The sequence below is a fragment of the Neofelis nebulosa genome, chromosome 4 (assembly GCF_028018385.1).
Source record: "Neofelis nebulosa isolate mNeoNeb1 chromosome 4, mNeoNeb1.pri, whole genome shotgun sequence".
Classification (NCBI taxonomy): Eukaryota; Metazoa; Chordata; class Mammalia; order Carnivora; family Felidae; genus Neofelis; species Neofelis nebulosa.
Window position 1 is genome coordinate 151577978 of NC_080785.1, and position 18025 is coordinate 151596002.

Here is an 18025-nt window from a genome sequence, read left to right on the forward strand (position 1 = left end):
TCCGCGCGAGCACGTACCGGGCGGTGAGAGGGCGCCGAGCGCGAGGGCGGGGCGCGCGGCCGGAGCCTAGCAACCGCCTGACACGCGAGTGCCGCAGCCAATCCCGCGGCCAGCTCCGCGCGACGCCGACCGGCAGTCCGCGCGACGCCCGCTTCTGCCAGCGTCCGCCGCCCCGCAGCGCGCCGCACCCGCGCACAGGCCCCGCCTTCATCCGCGCCGCTCTGCTCATTGGCCCGCCACGCCCCTGTCCAAGAGGACACGCCCTATCCCGGAAGCCCTGCCCCCGGCCAGTAGCGTCCGTCCCCGGGACACGCCCCGGCCCGTCCGGATTGCCCCCAGCCCTCTGGGCTGGTAGGGGGGGAGGGGCGTCCCGCCAATCTCAGGCATTGGGGCCTCTGAGACGCTCCCAACCGACCCAGGGTGGTCAGGCTCGAGAACTGGCCCTGCCACAACTGACCGCCTATCGTTTGGCCCTCCGATTTCCCTGGAACGCAAATCGAGAGGTATTTCTAAGCCATGAAAACAATCAGAAAGCGTCCTCTAAATTGCTAAGGATGACTACCCTGTTTTGTGGCCCTTACACGGATGGGGAAACTGAGGCGAGGGCCGGAAGGGCGGGAAGCTGGCCGCTCTCCAAAGGCCTAACCCCCAGCAGGCGAGGACGTCCGGGAAACGCTTCAGGCCTGACCCCCGTCCCCTCCCCCCGCCCTGAACTCCGGAATCCGTTGCCTCTCCTGGTGCCAGAAATAGCTCTGACCCGCTGGCGCTGGTCACTGGCTACTTGTGGCCCGCATTCTTTCAGGGGGTGAGGGAATAAGGAGCGGAGGTTACTGATGAGGTCCTCCTCCCTTCAAGGGGAGGGTCCTAAAGGTGCTCTCCCCCCAGGGCTTACCTATGGCCTCCTACCCCCAAGTCCCCAGACCTGACAGTCACTGGACCTGAATAATTACTGGATGGGTTGGGATGGGTCTCATGGTGAGCTCTGCTCCGTTTCCCTACCAAACCGTAGTCAGGATGTGTCCATTCCCTCCTGGGCCTGTGTCCAGGCTGGAATTCCAAGCCTACACTTTTGTCAGAGAGCACATTCTGAACACAGAACTGGCTGCTGCCTGCGTGGGGGTCCTCCCTGCATCCAGAAAAGTCTGGGTCTCCCCTGCTTTCTCCTCCTTAAGGAGTGTCTAGGAAAAATAAATCTCAGAGAGCTGAAAGGAAAGTCTCATCTCTGAAATACACATACCTGTCTGATTTTTTTTTAAGATTTTTTAAAAATAATATTTATTTCTGAGAGAGAGAGAGAGGGAGAGCAGGGCAGGGGCAGAGAGAGAGAGAGTGAGACAGAATCTGAAGCAGAGGGCATCTGGGTGGGTCAGTCAGTTACATGTCCGACTTCAGCTGAGGTCATGATCTCGTGGTTTGTGAGTTCGAGCCCCACATTGGGCTCTATGCTGACAGCTCAGAGCCTGGAACCTGCTTCATTTCTCTCTCTCTCTCTCTCTCTCCTAAAAATAAACATTTTAAAACATTAAATAAAAATAAAAAATAAATAAAAGAATCTGAAGCTGGCTCCAGGCCCTGAGCTGTCAGCACAGAGCCCTACCCAGGGCTGGAACCCACAAACCACAAGATCATGACCTGAGCCAAAGTTGGATGGTCAACCCACTGAGCCACCCAGGCGCCCCAAGTTTTTGTGTTTTTTTTAAGTAATCTCTGTATCCAAAGTGGGGCTCGAACTCACAACCCCAGGATCAAGAGTCTCATGTTCTACCAACTGTGCCAGACAAGCGCCCCTGTGATTCTTTATACTTAAATGCATAAGCTCCAAACCTCATTCACATAGATTAGAAAAGGAACTAAAACCCAGGGAAAAGGCCCCAAAACCATCCTTTACATGTTAAAACTAAAAAAGTAGTGGCCTCTCAAATCCAAATTTAAAATTCTGCTGCTTTGAAAAGGCTAACAAATGTGGAAAGTTATTGGGTTTCTAAATAAAATACATTCTTTCGTTCACTCCTTCATTTTACCAAGTCTCCACACTCACCCCTCCCCTCCTCCAACATACACCAGGCACTGCTTTGTAGCCCTAGGTTCTGCTGGGCATTTTAGTGCCCACTGTATAGGTATATGTTATGTTTTTCCAAAGCAAAAGACAGCAGTGAGTGCTGACCTCCTGAGGCACCGCCCTCCTACCATCTGCACAGAAGCTGCTGGCCATTCTAGTCCTCACTGACCATCCATGGCTGCCAGAGTAACTCCACTTCTTCCCTTTTGGCCCTGATCTTCCTAAATGAAGCACCAGGCCTTATTCTGGCCTCCAGAGTGCCAGTGCCCCATGCCTAAGCAACCCCCAGATTTCTGACCAAGGAAGGGACCTCAACCAATTGGTGCCAGAAGGTGGAATAAGACCTTCCTAGTCCTGGAAGGATGGCGCAACAACCAGAGTGTGCCTGAAGCCCTCACAACCAAATCCTTTCCAATCTTTGCCTCTCTAAGTTTGGGGTTCAGTTAGAGGCACTGACCCTAATGCTCTCCCCCTTCCGTAGACCTTCAGTCCTGGCACATCTCACAGGTTTTCCTCCCTCTAGCCTCTAAACTCTGGGCCTCACCGCTACCTTTCTTCATTTTTGTCTGGAGCTGGAGTGCTCCCCAACCCCCTGTTCCTTCAGGCTCTAAAAGGCAGGCGTCCTGGCTGGCCAGAGTTGACCAGCCTTTTGGGGCCTAACTAGCCCCAGCTAGAGCCCAATCAGCATCCCCTCACCCCCAAAGGCCATAAGAAAGTAAAGAGGGAAGTAGACAGCTATCTTCATGAGCCCCTAGGTTAAGTGGGGGCTGTAAAGTCAAAGCTTGTTACTCTCTGTAGTCCTGAGAGTCTCAAAGCCTTTCCCCTCCCAGGGAAAAGTGCATAACCCACCCTAGGGCTCAGCACAAGGTCCCCAGTGACTCACTCTTGGGTGCTATTCTGGAATCCCAGGAAGGCCTAGGCCACCCTAGGTCAGGCTTGGTGCTCACAGCCAGTTTGAGGGCATGGCCAAAAGTGAGGCCCAGAGAACACCCAAGAACAGCTGTCCAAGAAGCCCATGTGGTATGGGCTGGGGGAGGATTGATCAAGATGCTGAGAATGGGGCTCTTCAGACCTGACAGCTCAACTCTCCTGGCCCTTCAGCCTCCAGTGCTTCCTCCACTTAGACCCTAAGCCAGAGACTCCAAAAAAATTATCTGATTAAGGTTTGTCTCTCCCACTGGAGTATGAGCCCTTGAGGCCAGAGACCAACCTGCTTGGCCCTACATTGCAACCATTACCTAACAGCCCGCATTTACTAGAGACTCAATTTCTGGTTGGGAAGAAAATCCGGAGATGTTGCTTTCCTCACTTCCTGTCTGGTAGTCATCACCAAGGGTCCAAACCCTGTGTAAAGCCCAAGGAAGATGTCCCAGTGTTTACCTGGGGCCAATATGATCTTAGCTAAAGCCTTGATTCTAGCTCAGACAAAACCCAATAGACACCAACACGGACCAAACTTTCTTTTGGTCCTAGGATTCCAGGACTTTTATTCTGGCTTGTTGCCAAGGAACTGAAGGCTAAGGGCTGGTGCCCAGCTTCAGACTCTTCCAGAGGGAGGGAGGCTCCTGCTCCTGATACTCCCCCAGACCCAGTGAAGAGGGTCAAGGGGCAGAGCTGGCTGAGGATGGAGGCTCCTGACCCAAATGCCCAAGCAGGGCCAGCCAAGTCAGGGCAAGGGAGGAATCCCTTTTGTCTGGATTTAACAGAAGGCAGATTGTCTGGCAGCTCTGGAAGAAAGAAAGGGCTGATAAGTTCATCCGGGAGAAAGTGCCAGTAGGAGTGTTTGCTGGCCACCACCAGCCTTCCCAGGAGCCAGTTCCTCTCTTGCAGGGCCCTCCACTCCAGCACTTCCACCAGACCCTTTTATACCTGACTGGCACAGGGCCTTCCTCCAGTCATCCAGGTGGCAGCTTCCACACCTGGCCTTCCACAAATAAGCATCCTATGGGGACACAAACCCCACAGCAAGAATGTGTGTTGAGTGAATGAATAAAATCGCCTCTTCCTCCTGGGTGGACACACATGTCTCAGCTACATCCCACTCCCTGCTGGCTCTGAAATAAGACAATCCTCCAAGGCTGACTTTGGGCAACAGTTCCCAAAACACTGGGCTTATGGCCTTGAACACTGGGCTAACACCAGATTAGGTCCGGTCTGGCTAGGCAGCCAGTGGAAGCAAGCAAACTGAAGATCTTATTTGTTAATTCTCTTCAGTCACTGACCAGCTAGCCCCCAGTTGTTGGGGAAGCTACCGATAGATACTGTTCTGGTTCAGCCAGGTTGACATTCCCTTCTCTGCTCTCAGCCATGTGTCCAGATCTGGCTCAGGGCTCTGCCACTGGCTCCCCCAGGACAGGAACACCTCTTCCACTCAGAGCTGGCCTAAGATCTGGGCCTGTTTCTTTCATCAGCCTGGGCTCCCCTTAGTGGCCCCTATTCAAGAGACATTAATGGGCTACCCAACATCACTGATTCTCATTCTGGTATTATGGCTGTTAGGTATGCCCTTGAAACCCTGGAAAGTGCTGGACCCAAGTAGACAGTCTTTGCTTTAGGCTGAGTTCTGACAGAGACAGCCAGGGCCTCTAGGAGCCCCAACTGTGGTCTGGGGAATCCCCAACATTTCTGGAAAGAATGAGAAGGATTCCTGTGGCCAATTTGAGGGAAGCTAATAAAAGGATAAAGAGTGAACATTAGCTCCTCAGCCAAACTTCGCATTGTGTCCATATGAAGCATAAGTTCTTGCTGGGCCCCAGAGCTAAGTTCACTGTGTGATCTTATATAAGTCACTTGCCTTCTCTGAGCCTTTTGGTCATCCCATCATCAAGTGACCCCATGTGTGGACTTTAGACCTGCTTGCTCACTGAAAGTGACAGAAGATCCCTTTATGTGGCTGAGTCAGGGCCAAGATGAAACACCCATCCATGTGTTGTCAGTCCACAGATATTTATGGAGTCTATTGTATGCTGAGAACACAACCAGGGTTGAGAGGAACAAGCACTGCTGTTGTGGAGCCCAAACTCTAGTGTAACAGGATGAAGATTAAATTAGTAAGTAAATGAAAATATAATAATCAGGGGATGGGAATGCCAGGATGGGCCAGAGTCTGCTCTGTGGTCCAGCGCACCAGGGAAGTGAATCCTGCAGGAGGTGGATGAGGGAGCCCTAGGGTTTTCTAGGGAAGGAATAGAACAAGCCTAGGAAATGGCCATGGTAAAGGCAGAGGAAGAAGTGGCCAGGCAGGTCTGAGAACCTTGGAGGTAGCCATGGTCTGAGCAGTGAATGGAACAGTGAACAAAGGACAAAGAACAAATGGTGGGAGGGTAGGCGCCAGAGCTGGATTTAACCAGGTTGGGCTTTGCCAGGAGTATAGGATCCCAGGAGCAAGGGACATGGAAGCTGAAGGGCGGGAGCAAGAAGGAGGGGAGCGGGGATGGTGCCCTCAGGCCTCCTGGAAGGAATGTGGCAGGGTGAGGAATGGGGGGGCAATGGCTTGGCCCCAGCCCCCAGAGCCCTGTCCCTGGAAGGTGGGGAAAGAGAGGTGAGGGAGCAGGCAGGGGTAGGGGCAGAAAAGGGGACTTGTGGGGGAGGGGCACCAGGTGCCACAGAAGTCAAGTCTGAACAAGCATTTAAAGAGAACATTTCTCACTTTCCCCGCCTCCACCTTCTCAGGGAATGCAGAGAGGTGGCACTCCCCCTTCCAGCTTCAGAGAAGGAGGAGGGGGAGGGAACAATGTCCGCTCCCTTGGGTTTGGGCAGTTCCTGGTACATGCTGCAGGTCAGAGCTTTAGAGAGACCCTGCAGAGTCCCCCTGCAGAACAGAGCCTACTACCAACTCCTGGTTGGAGGGAAGTCCATGGGCTGGGCCAAGGTGGAGGTGGGAGAGAGTAGAAGAGGGGATGAGGTTGAGCAGGAAGTGAGGAGTATAGGGGGAAGGCCCCGCCACACAGGACAGGTTCCAGGGCAGTTTCCCACCCAACTCCCCTGGGATGCTGCCGGACACAGATACAAAGAAGGCACTGGGGACTGGTAGGGTATCATCTGGCAGGCAAGGAAGGCCCTGGTCAGCTGTCCCATCCATCTCCCTCCTGCTCTCTGCTCAAGGCCAGTGACCTTCAAAGGTCCATCTCTGCTGTTGCCATTTACCCAAACTGGACTGAGGTCCTGGCTGGGGTCACCCATGAATGCACAGGAGAGGGTCTATGTCCATCAGCAGGGATCAGTAGGCTGAACCTGACAAGGGACCCCAGAGACCAGGAAGGCCTGCAGTGGGAAGCACTGGAGGCTGGGCTCAGCATGGGCCCTTGAGGTAAGAGATACCCCAGCTTAAAGTCAGAGCTCTGGGTATGGGCATGGCTTGTTGCAAGCACGGTGAGGGCTCTCTGCAGAGGCATTGACATGTCCCATATAAAGACCCATTCATGACAGGTGGAGAGTTTCCTCAGAGGTGATAAGAAACATTCATTAAAAAAAAAAAAGAAAGAAAACATTTCATCTGTCTCCCCCATCCCATCTCCATGCCCCCAGGCACATAAGTGATTGTGGCAGCTGGTATAATACAAAGGTGAGGACTTGAGGGTAGAGGGAAGGCTGCTCTGGACAGGGATATCCTGGGCCTCAGAGCCAGGGCCCAGCAGCTGCTCATGCCATGTTGGAGGGGCCCCAAAAAGAAGGCTGGCCTCAGCTGACCCCCTACCCTCCTTCTGCCTGAAACTTCCTGGTACTCTGCTGCCTGGGACCCTTGGTAATTAGTTCAATGTCAGTGGCCCTGGTGTTGAGGTGGGCCAAAAAGGGGGCCTCTTTACAGGCCTCTTTACTGCACCCACAAACACTGGGACCAATCCCACCCCCCAGTGAGTCCCCTCAGCTCACAGGAGGCAGGTAACTTCAGGCCTCCTTGCTTTTAAGGTGCGTGGGTACTAGTGGGCAGCCCAGAGTTGAGACCCTGAGGGCTGGGTGCACCCAGGCAGGGGCACTGGGGCCTGCCTCTGACTGGCCACTTGGGCAAACCCCTTTCCCTCTCCAGACCTTTTCCCTTTCTGATCCTTGTGAACCAAAGTTTAACAAAAGGCCCATGGTTGTTTCCTTTCCTTCCTAGAAGGGCCCAGGATATGGGTGCATATGAGGAGCTGAGGCGGGGAGGAGAAGGAAAAAGCAACCCGGGGACTAGTGTGGGCTAGGGTTCCAGAGGGGTCCTGAGGAAGGCAATGCAACCTAGGAGGATGGTCTTGGGGGAAACCTATAGAAGGGGTAGGAGAGCACTTGGCTCCCTCCCTAGCTCCCGTCCCTAACCCAGCATTTCCTTCCCTGTAGATTTCCAGTCTCATCTGAATGCAAAGGAACAAGCAGATGCTCCCTTCCCCCAATCCCATCCCCATCCCCCATCTCTTCACTGGCTGCCATTCTCCATTCCCATGGCCCAGAAACCAGGGAGCTTCTTCACCTGCTGCTGCCCTGGCTCCCTCCCTCTTCTGGGCCTGCAGCTGTTCCCTGACAGCTGGATTACTGCAAGGCACTGCCACAGTCTGAATTGCCAGGATCACCTCCTCCTCCCCTGTCTTGATGGCCCTGCAGGCCCACCCACAGCCCTGTCTTTCAGATGTCAGTGACCTCTAGTCCTAGAGATCCACCACAGCTGTGGGCCACCTGCACCTTTGCAAGAAGCAACAGCTGCCATTTCTCCCAGGCTCCTCCAGAGCCAAGATCCCCTGGCCTCCTGTCAGCCTGAGGGTGAGGGGCCAGCACCTACCCCTTTGTCTTCTTGGGCCTTGGTCTTCCCATAGAACAATGGGAGGGGGCTGCAGGGAGGAAGGGCTGTGGGACTTTGTCCTCTGCTAGAGGCTGCTTTCAGCACCACCTGTTAACCCAGTCCTCATGTTGGAGCAGCCAGAGCAAACCTCAAAACCCAAATCTACCTGTCCTACTCAGGGCTCTCTGCCTGACTTTCTGTTGCTGGAGGATAAGGACTCCTCACTACCCTCTCACCTGCCCAGCTTTTGGCCCCTCCCCGTCAAAACTTTACCCACCCCCCCACCTCTCCACCCTACATCCTCCCCATATATCCCATCTCCACTTCCATTTCTCTTCATACCTACCCCCCCCCCCCATGTTTTTTTGTTACTCCAGGTTTGTTTGTTTTTTCAAGTAGACTCTAGACCCAATGTGGGGCTTGAACTCAAGACCCACCTTGAGATCAAGAGTCACATGCTGTATCTACTGAGCCAGTCAGGCAGGCACCCCTACCCCAGTTTATTCTTTGCACATGACTCAGGTCACGTGGAGCCTCTTTCAGTTGCTACAAACATGCCAGGCATTTGTCAGCTCCTCTCAAGCCCTCCTACATGCACCACTTCTGCCCACAGCATTCTTTTCCCACTTGGCCTACCTCATTCCTGCTCATCCCCTGTCTCAGTGTCTAGCCTGGACAAGTGTCCTTGCTCTGGATACCTGCTGAGCCCACCACATTATTATATCAGATTTAAAGTTTATCACTAGCAGGGGCGCCTGGGTGGCTCAGTCCATTAAACATCCAATTCCTGGGCTCCTGGAGGGCTCTGTCAGTTAGGCATCCGACTCTTGGTTTCAGCTCAGGTCATGATCTCGCAACTCATGAATTCAAGCCCACATAGGGCTCTTGATGACAGCGCAGAGCCTACTTGCCATTCTCTGTCTCCCTCTCTCTCTCTCCCTTCTGGTGCTCTCTCTGTGTGTGTCTCTCTCAAAAATAAAAATAAATAAACTTCTAAAAGCATCCAACTCCTGATCTCAACTTAGGTCTTTTTTTTTTTTTTTTTTTAGTCACTCTTTTATTTCTTTATCTTAATTTTACAGAGAGCGAGCATGTGTGAGCACTGGTCTTGATCTTAGGGTCATGAGTTTGGGCCCTACGTTGGGCCCCACGTTGGGCCCCACATTGGGCATGAAGCCTACTTAAAAGAATACAATTTTTTAAAAATAAAGTTTATCCCTAGCACAGACTGGACAATCTGTGTCTGTCTACTCCCTCCCTCCATCATGGGAACTTCTATCATTTGAGACACGGCCAGGCACTTAGAATGTACCTAATAAAATTGGAATGAATGGACATTTGATTAAAAATGAGGCCTCCTGGGGCTTTCTGCAGAGACCTCCCAGAGAATCCAATTGGCATTTTGGAGTCCAAACTCCAGAGCCAGTATAACTTCAGGATTCCCAGCTACCTGCAGAATAAATTTAAGCCCCACTCTATACCACCCTGGGCAATAGGGACCTGCCTCATCCCCTTTCCTCAACTCCCTGCAGAGTACCACCTGTGAGGGCCCCTCTTCCTCCACCTACCCAAGTCCTGCTTATCCTACTCAAGAACAACACCCACAAGGCTTCCCAGCATCTGACTTCTCGTTGTCTCTATGAGACCCCAAGCTCCTAGAGGGTTAAGATGGGCTTTGATAATAACATCTACCATCATTGAGCTCTGTCCTGCACCCCCGGACACACAAAATCTCTCTGTACCTCCTAATAACCCTCCATGGCAGTTTTTGGCCCCAGGTTGCAGATGAGGAAACTGAGGCCCAAGATTTAAGTCACTTACCAGAGGTTACACAGTAAGTGCCCAAGCTATGGATCTGTGTTCACCTTTATAGCCTTCACTGTGCCTGGCCCAGGGGTGAGGACTCCACTGATGTTTGCCAAATGAGTGAACAAATGGATACAGCTGTATCCAAACTTCAACTAGCTGGACCCATTTACCTCTGGAGCCCAGGACCCAGAGGCCTTGGACTCAGGAGATGGGCCTACAGATTTGGGAGAAACATGGCCAGGCCTGTCTTCCTCCCTAGTGCACATGGCCAGTGGCCCCTTGGCCTCACCTTGGTGGGGTCTTGACACTGTTGAGCTATGAGAGTAAGGGGAGTGGGGGTGGTGAAGAGGTTGGAAGAAAAGGCAGAGGCCTCCAGATCAGCTAGCCCATTTCAAAGAGCAGTGAAAGGGCCTGGGGCACAGTGATTGGACAGAGGTATTCTCAGGGTAGCCCGATTATAAATTTCTGCAGGATTATCGGGTTATGCAGCTCTGGCATTTAATCTAAACTCACTTGAGTCCTTGATTGTAAAAGGGTAAGGACCTGGGTGGAGGGCAGGGAAGTAACCAAGTCAACTCACAAAGCCCTTTACTGAGCATCTACTCTGTCCCCAGAAATGCAATAGAAGACCAAAGGCAGAAAAGTTAGAAGTCACAGCCGGGACAACTAAGAAGTGTGTATTCCCACTCCTTAGTGGGGAAAGCTGCATGCAGGAAACAAGGTGCGTGGAGGGGAGTCAAGCAACCTGCCTGGTCTGAGAAGGCCACCTGGAGCAGGGGTCACTGCAGCTGACTTTGGGGAAGGGAGCAGCTGAGTTTCCTGCTGGCTTGGTAAATTCCCGGGGGGGGTTCAACAGTGGCAGAGCCTGTCTAGGCCTGGCCAGATGGACAAGAATGGGGCAAAGGTGACTGCCCAAGCAGGCCCTGACCAGGCATCCTAGACTTTGCTGGAACTTGCCTGGCTCTGAGCAGAATGCTCTGGAATGGGGGTCAAGTAGGGGGAGCTCAGGGAAGGAGATAGGGGAACTAACAAGATAGGCAACTGGGCAGCCTCCTGCTGGACCTGCATTGCCCAACACTGGAGTCATCTGTCCCAGATTCCTTTCATAATGGGATAAAATGTACCCACAGTGAGGCCTGAAGTGGGGCCTGGTAGAGACCAGTGACTTCAGTGGCAGGACAGTTGGGTCCCAGGAAAACCAGAGAAGCATACACATTCCTTGGCTTCCTGTCCCCAGCAGCTGCAGGAAGCTGCTCCAAGCTCCCAGCTGTGCCCAGCAACCCCTAAGGACAGGAAAAAGTCTTGTATCTTGCCATCCCTCTGATTGGACACAGAGAGAGTCCTGGATGGGGTGACTGAGTACTCAACGACAGGCCCCAAGGGAGGAGGTGGGGCTGCATGTCAACGTTTGGGGAGGCAGCTTAGGTCTTGTATGGGACAGAGCCTGTGGCAAAGGTCCCCAACCTTCCTTAATTTCATAATCTGAAAAGGCTGTTAACACTTTTCCCAGACAATCACTCCCTACACACACAATCTTGCCTATCATTTAAAAGGATTCTGGGATGCCTGGGTGGCTCTGTTGGTTGAATCTCCAACTCTTGATTTAGGCTCAGGTCACGATCCCAAGGTCACGAGATCTAGCCCAGTGTGGCACTTCACACTGGACAAGGAGCCTGCTTGGGATTTTCTCTCTGCCTCTGCCCCTCTCATCTGCTAACACATTCTCTCTCTTCAAAAATATAGATAGATGATAGATAGATAGATAGATAGATAGATGATAGATAGATTGATCCTAATCAGGCTTGGAGCTTCTGGAGTGTGCTTAGTTAAGGTCAGTGAAATTCCAGTCTGTTTCTGCCTCTGCTGGCTGTGAGTCATGGGTCATCTCCAGGCCATCTTGGCTTGCACTGCCCTCTGGAGCCTGAGAAGTTGGACTAGGGGAGCTTCTAGGGGCCCATCTGCTCTGCCATCTCCTTGGAGCTATTTCAAGTCATCCTACTGGAGACTCTAAAAGAAAGAACATCTTTAAACCCAGCTGAGAATCTAGACCTGCACTCACCAGAGCTGGGCTGTCCCACTCACACTAGGCTTCCCCAGCTTCCCAACAGTATCTATGATCAGCCTACCTTCCTCCCACCCAGATGAGTCTGGCAGTCAATACATGGGCCTCTGGGAGCTTTTGAGGCCTCTCAATCATACATACACTTATCAACACACCTTCTGTTTTTCTTTTCATTTATTGGTTCTAACAGTCATTTGACATATTTACTTAGCACTTGCTACATATCAGGCCTTGGGCTAAGTGTAGCATAAGTCCAAATCATGCCCATAGTTCTGGGTCCTGCCCGAGTCTCATGCCCTCCCAATTGGTTCATCTTGAAACTAAATCCTTCTTCCAATAATTTGGAGCTTTTTGGTAAGCTGCCCAGTGTAGCCACCTCTAAGCAGAGCCTGCCCTTGTTAATCATTTCTTGTTACCTCCTGCTGTCAACCAGCAACTTTGGATGCACAGTAGGCAGGAAGGGAGGGAAACAACTTCTGTCTGCCCTAGGATCCGGGAGACCTTTAATAAAGTGCCCTGGCTGAATCCTGGAGAGAGTATGCTGGATGTGTTTCTTGCCATTTTGTTCAGAGTACTTACCACTACTAGACATTATATGTAAACTAATTGATTTGTCTTATCTCCTCTACTAGAATAAAAACTCCATGAGAACAGAGCCTTTGTTCACTGTGGTATGTCTATTTTAAAGATTCATTAAGTAAAAAAAATTCATAAGGTTGAGACCAGATTGTATACACAATGTGGTATCCTTCTGCCAGAATTGAACCCTGGTATGGCGACTCGCTAGCTGTGTGGCCTTGGGCAAGTCATTCACCTTCCCACTCAGCTTTCTTACCTGTAATACGAGAGTAATGACTTCTACCTTGAAGAGAAGTGGATTGAGTGAAGAATACAAGCATCAAGAGAACAGTGGCTGGCACATAGTAAATGCTAGATAAGTGCTAGTGGTTATCACTGTTAGCATTCTTTTTTTTTTTACTTTTAAAAATTTATTTATTTTGAGAGAGAAAGAGACCACAAGTCTCAACCAACTGAGCCACCCAGGTGCCCTATTGTTACCATTCGTATCTTGCTTTGTTCATTCAGTGTTGCCAGGAACATTCCCCACCTGGATCAGAAACTTGATTGCTATTGGAGACCCACTATGCCATTGGACTGAGGTGCCATTCATTCAATACAAGTTTATACCTACTTACTCTTTCTGGATCCCCAAACATTACAAGCAAAAGCAACTTGTGTATGTGAGAAAGAGAAAGTAGATGTGTGTGTGTGTGTGTGTGTGTGTGTGTACGCATGCAGGTGCATACATATACATGGCACAATCTTGGAGGAGGTTGGCTTTCAGCAGGTTCTCAAAAGGCCTAAATCAAACAGAAGTTTAGAAGGACAGGGCAGTGGGGCGCCTGGGTGGCTTGGTCGGTTAAGCGTCCGACTTCGGCTCAGGTCATGATCTCACGGTCCGTGGGTTCGAGCCCCGCGTCGGGCTCTGTGCTGACAGCTCAGAGCCTGGAGCCTGTTTCAGATTCTGTGTCTCCCTCTCTCTGTGACCCTCCCCCGTTCACGCTCTGTCTCTCTCTGTCTCAAAAATAAATAAACGTTAAAAAAAAAAAAAAATTAAAAAAAAAAAAGAAGGACAGGGCAGAGAGTTGGCTTGTAAGAGACTCTTTCAGGCAGCTATTTCCAGAGTTCAGGTGTGGACCATGCAATGAGAAAACTGTCATAGTCTCCTTGTTTCTGATTATTGATGAGATTCTTAATACAATAGTTACCTTGGTAATGCTAAGACATAATGTCTGGAAAAGACCTTTGGCAAGTTGAAGGTCCAAAGCTCAGGTGAAGAATACCATTCTGGACATCCAGAGCCCACCTCCAGCCTATGCCACCCACACCAGCCTTGAGTACAGAAGCCTGATTCTAATGGGGTGACTCTCCATTTCCCCAGTAGGTGGCGCTGCTGTCCTATGTCTAAGGATTGCCAGGGGCGCCTGGGTGGCTCAGTTGGTTAAGCATACACTCTTGGTTTTGGCTCAGGTCATGATCTCCCACTTTGTGGGTTGGAGCCCCGCATTGGGCTCTGTGTTGACTGCACGGAGCCTGTTTGGGATGCTCTCTCGCTCCCTATCTCTGCACCTCCCCTGCTCGTTCTCTTTCTCAAAATAAAAAAATAAATAAATATTTTTAAAAAAAGAAAGTAAAAGGATGGAAAAATATACTCCATGTAAACAGTAACCAAAAGCTGGGTGGCTATATTATTGTAAGACAAAATAGACTTAAGTCAAAACAAGTTACAAGAGACAAAGTGTGTGTATATATATATATGTACATATACATATATTTGTGTGTGTATATATATATATATATATATATATATATTTTTTTTTTTTTTTAAACTTATTTAAGTAATCTCTGCACCCAACATAGGGCTCAAACTCATGACCCCAAGATCGAGAGTCCTATACTCTTCTGGGGCACTTGGTTGGCTCAGTCAGTTGAGCATCCGACTTTGACTCAGGTCATGATCTCACAGTTCATGAGTTCAAGCCCCACATGGGGCTCTGTGCTAATAGCTTGGAGCTTGGAGCCTGCTTCAGATTCTGTGTCTCCCTCTCTCTCTCTGCCCCTCCCTTGCTCATGCTCTGTCTCTCTCTCGCAAAAATAAATAAATATTAAAAAATAAAAAAGAGTCCTACACTCTTCTCACTGAACCAGCTAGGTTCCCCAAAGAAAGAAATATATTGATAAAAGGTACAATACAGAAAGAACATACAATAATTATAAACATACATGCATCCAACAGGGCCCCAAAATACATGAAACAAAAATTGACAGAATTGAGAGGGGAAATAGATAGTTCTACAGTAATAGCTAGAAACTCAATACTTCGCTTTCAAAAATGGCTACAGCAACCAGACAGAAGATCAATAAGAAGATAGAAGACTTAACAATGCTGTAGACCAAAGTTGACCTAACAGATACTACATGTACTCCAACAACAACACCAGAATACACATTCTTGTCAAGTGCACATGGGACATTCTGCAGGATAGACCAACCATATCTTGGTCACAAAACATATCCTAAGAGATTTTATTTTTCTTTTTTAAAAATGTTTATTCTTGAGAGAGAGAGTGAGAAAGAGAGCACAGCATGGGAGGAACAGAGAGAGGGGGACAGAGGATCTGAAGCAGGCTCTGTGCTGATAGCACAGAGCCCAATGTGGGACTCAAACCCACAAACTGTGAGATCATGACCTGAGCTGAAGTTGGACGCTGAACCAACTGAACCACCCAGGTGCCCCAGTCCTACGAAATCTTATTTTATTATGTTTTTATGTTTATTTATTTTTGAGAGAGAGCACAAGCAGGGGAGGGGCAGAGAGAGAGAGAAGGATACAGAGGATCCAAAGCAGGCTCTGCACCAACAGCAGAGAGCCTGATGTGGGGCTCACTCAAACTCACGAACTGTGAGATCATGACCTGAGCCAAAGTCAGACACTTAACCGACAGAGCCACTCAGGCGCTCCACAAAGAACATTTTCTGATTACAATGGAATGAAACTAGAAATGAATAGGAGAAATAAAACTAAAAAAAAAAAATCACAAATATATGGGGGTGTCTGTGTGGTTCAGTCATTTGGGCCTCCAACTCCTGATTTTGGCTCAGTTCATGATCTCATTTCATGAGATTGAGCCTTGCATCGAGCTCTGTGCTGACAGTGTGGAGCCTGCTTGGGATTCTCTCTCTCCCTCTCTTTCTGCCCCTCCCCTGCTTGTGCGCACATTCATGCTCTCTCTCTCTCTCAAAATAATAAACATTAAAAAACACAAAACAAAACACTCAGTGATAGTTAAGGGTGCCTGGCTGGCTCAGTCATAGAGCATATGACACTTGATCTCAGGATTGTAAACCCAAGCCCCACATTGGCTGTAGAGATTGCTTAAAAATAAAATCTTAAAAACAACAACAACAAAAACATACTCTGTGATGGTTAATTTTATGTGTCGATTATACTATATCATGAAGTATCTAGACATTTAGCCAAACATTATTCAGCTGTGGGTGTGTTTGTCAGGGTGAGATTAACATTTGAATAGACTGAGTAAAGCATATTTCTCTCCCTAATATGGGTGGGTCTCATCCTAACAATTGAAAACCTGAAAAGAACAAAAAAAATTTAGTAAGAGGAAACTCCTCCTGCCAGATTGCTTGAGCTGAAACATTGATATTTTCCAGCCTTTGGACCTGGACCAGGACTGAAATATCAGCTCTTCTTGGGTCTCAAGCACGCTAGCTTTTGGACAGGAACTTATACAATCAACTCTCTTGGTTCTTAGACCTTCAGACTTGAACTAGAACTTCACATTGATTCTCTTGGGTTTCCAGCTTGCCAACTGCAGATCTTGGGAAGTTCTCTGCCTCCATAATTGCATGAGCCAATTATTTTAAGCTTATTTATTTATTTTAAAGAGAGAAAGAGAAAGTGAGCAGGGGAAGGGCAGGGAGAGAGGGAGAGAGAATGCTGAGCAGGCTCCCTGCTGTTAGCACAGAGCCCAATGCAGGACTCAATCCCACAAACCATGAGATCCTGACCCTGAGCCAAATCAAGAGTCAGATGTAACCTACTGAGCTGCCCAGGTCCCCTCCCTTTCTTCTGAGTTTATTTTTTTAAAGAATCTCAAGCAGCCTCCATGCTGTCAGTACAAAGCTCAATGTGGGACTGATCTTGCCAACTGTGAGATCTGGACCTAAGCTGAAATCAAGAATTGGATGCTTAACTAAGTCACTGTTAGAAATAAATCCATTGACCAAAAGAAGGACAAAGGAAGTTCAAAGGAAGGACAGGGACTCAGAGGCTCACAGAGCACAGGGAAGCAAGTCTTTTTTTTTTTTTTTTTTTTTTTTAACGTTTATTTATTTTTGAGACAGAGAGAGACAGAGCATGAACAGGGCAGGGGCAGAGAGAGAGGGAGACACAGAATCTGAAACAGGCTCCAGGCTCTGAACTGTCAGCACAGAGCCCGACGCGGGGCTCGAACTCACGGACTGCGAGATCGTGACCTGAGCTGAAGTCAGCCACTTAACCGACTGAGCCACCCAGGCGCCCCGGGAAGCAAGTCTTTAATCAACATTCTTGCAAGAGCAGGTGTCTGATGGATATGCACACTTGGGGCAATTACAGGGGACAGTTTATCTCCTAGCATGCAAGTCCCTCCTCTGGTTCCTCATTGGCTGAGTATTACAGAGGTAATAGTCTTACCCAGAGGTCACCTATGCCCACATAAGGCAAAAAGTAGTCTGATTGGAACAAATGTACATTCCCTGAGGTGACCCAGAGACCTTCAGTCTCTGTCTCTCTGTTCTTTAGTGCATGCTCATTGCAAAGCCCGCGAACATAAGCCTGTGAAATGGAGGGGAAGAAGAACCAGGAAGTGAAGTGTCTAAGGGTTTGGGATTCCATTGTTGAGGGGGAGGTTTGTACATATTTCCAATAGGTTGTAAATCTATTGCTAATTAGACAGTACAGCTTTTATTTGGTATTTCTGAAAATGAATCATCTCCCTTCTCATAGTCACCCAGGAGCCCCTTGCATGAGCCTTCTCTCTTTCTCTGCATCTGTGCATAATAAAACATGTTCAAAAAACAACAACAAAAAACAACAAAAACAAACAAACCAAAAAAAAAAAAAAAAAAACCCATGAGGTGCCTGGCTGGCTCAGTCAGTAGAACATGGGACTAGATCTGGGGGCTGTGAGTTCAAGCCCCATGTTGGGTGTAGAATTACTTAAAAATAAAATATTTAAAAACCAATAAACATTGTCAACATTTCTTGGTTTTAACTTTAAATTTTTAAATTATTTTTAAAGTTCTAATTACAGTGTAGTTTATACCCAGTGTTATATTCTACTTTCTTGAACATAGGGAATATTATAAGTTTTATATTTACATTTTTTTCCAGGTTCACAAAATTACACAAATTGAGTATCACATGATGAATTGATATTAGCTTCCCCAGGCATGGGAACTTAACAGATGAGATACACTTTAATATCCATTTATGTTGCTTTTCATAGAAGGTGTTTTTTAGACCTTAACTTGAAGTGTAAGATCATCAAAGAAATGCCTCCATATGTGGCCAAAATACAATTCATTCTACCTGTGAGAGTATAAGAGTTGAAATATTTTTTGATACCAGTGAAATGGGATTGAGCATCAGTTTCTCGACCTGCTATGATTTGTCTTGCAAAAAGCATCAATTCCACATATCTATTATGTTCAAGTTTTAATGTCCTTGTCTACTAATTCTAGCATCTGTTATTTCTGGATCTGTTTCTCTTGTTTGATTTTT

General features: G+C 48.8%; 1 protein-coding gene and 1 long non-coding RNA gene across 2 annotated transcripts in view; one reads left to right on the top strand and one right to left on the bottom strand.

Annotated features, from left to right (window-relative positions):
• Positions 1-142, bottom strand: part of DAG1 (dystroglycan 1) — a 71570-nt gene extending 71428 nt beyond the window's left edge. Inside the window, exon 1 of the mRNA XM_058726917.1 lies at positions 18-142. The gene's annotated coding sequence lies outside the window, so the exon portion shown is untranslated. The remainder of the gene's footprint in view (positions 1-17) is intronic.
• Positions 143-246: 104 nt separating this feature from the next.
• LOC131510171 (uncharacterized) lies at positions 247-12411 on the top strand. The gene is made up of 3 exons (XR_009260924.1): positions 247-503; positions 4996-5109; positions 10232-12411. It is a non-coding gene; the product is annotated as an uncharacterized LOC131510171 (long non-coding RNA).
• Positions 12412-18025: the final 5614 nt, after the last annotated feature.